Source organism: Papaver somniferum, unplaced genomic scaffold (assembly GCF_003573695.1).
Source record: "Papaver somniferum cultivar HN1 unplaced genomic scaffold, ASM357369v1 unplaced-scaffold_10, whole genome shotgun sequence".
Lineage (NCBI taxonomy): Eukaryota > Viridiplantae > Streptophyta > Magnoliopsida > Ranunculales > Papaveraceae > Papaver > Papaver somniferum.
Window position 1 is genome coordinate 13,648,833 of NW_020618825.1, and position 1,509 is coordinate 13,650,341.

The 1,509-nt window shown below is 32.3% G+C and overlaps 1 non-coding gene across 1 annotated transcript; it reads left to right on the forward strand.

Moving 5' to 3' along the window:
- The first annotated feature begins 1,099 nt into the window (after positions 1-1,099).
- Positions 1,100-1,183, forward strand: LOC113327469. The gene has a single exon (XR_003348948.1). It is a non-coding gene; the product is annotated as a small nucleolar RNA Z102/R77 (small nucleolar RNA).
- Positions 1,184-1,509: the final 326 nt, after the last annotated feature.

Consider the following 1,509-nt stretch of genomic DNA (forward strand, 5'->3'; position numbering starts at 1 on the left):
ACCTTGTACAAGAATAGACAATGGATCCACATGTTGTTGAATCGCATTTACATATATTTTAGATCTTAAATAATTTCTTAAATCAATAAATCCCATTTGCTTCCGGCAACCAGATTTGGATTCCAATCCTCATCCCAATTTTTGTTGCTCTGAATCTGGAATTAGGCCTTTGAGTTGCAATTGGCTCTTGGACAAGGAGACTACATATATTCCTCTTTCTTTTGAAGGATGATCTTACCTGTAGAATGAATTTCACATACAGAGAGTAAAAGAGAATAAAGAGAATAAAATGCCATGTAACTAAATAATTGATGATTTTGATAGATACAAAGTAACATATAGAAAAATCGTCATTTGAACATTGGTTTGATCTTCAACATCATATGAGGGTAACAGAGACTAATAAAGAACAAAAAAAAAAATCCACCTAAGTAAAATATAAAATAAATTGCGATTATATCAAAACTTAACCTGATAGATGTATGATTTTATCAAAACGAGATTGGTGGTGGCGACGGATGATCTTGATGAGTGACATATCCATGGGGTTTAGGTTAGAAGAAGGATAAAAAAAAGGAAGATAATGAAGCAGAATAAAAGAGAAGATAATGGGATAAAAATATATGGTTACTCCACATTAAAGGCGGAAATTGAATTAAAAGAGGTTAACGTGTAACCTGTTTATGGAAACAGTTTGCATGTTGAATTAAAAATGGTTATGTGTAACCTGTTTATGGTAACAATTTGCATGTTGAATTAAAAATGGTCAAGTAGAACCTGTTTATGGAAACAGTTGAGAAAATTAAAAACATTTAAATGATTTATATATTTTCTCACATTTAAACACGTTGTTATCTTTTTTTGAATTTCTTTTTAAAATGTGATATTTATTCACGACACCATCACAAGTGCTACAATAGATATTCTAGAAACTGATCGCAATACAATTACCATCATATTTTTGTGACACCAAGAACGTCAAATATACATAATTTTTACAACGTTTTATTTAATGTCAAAAATAGAATGTCGTAAATGATGATGTTTGTTGTAGTGACTTTTGTTTGTTTCATTTTTGTTTAGAGTGAGACAGTGGAGAGTATGAGGTGATGATTAGATAATTTCCCTATTGGTTTGATTGTCGAAACGGTGACATAAATGTATTCCGTCTATCTGATCATTCTCTCCAGTCCTACTAAAGAGCGCCTTTTTTTTCTTCTGTTTTACTTCTTTTTTTGTGTGCCGAGTTATATTTTCTTTATTTCTGAAAATTCCGTTCATCCTCTAACTTAAATTTCATTGTTGTTTGTTTTGTTGAGCAAGGTGTTATTGGCATCAAGGTCAAGAACATGTTGGATTAGGATCCTAAAGGAAAGAATGGTCCAATGACTCCATTGCCTGATGTTACCATCCACCAACCTAAGGTTGAAGAAGACTTCGTCAGGCCTTCAATGATGGCTCCTACCGAAATAGAAACGGCAGTTCCCCCACAAATGATAGTAACTTGAA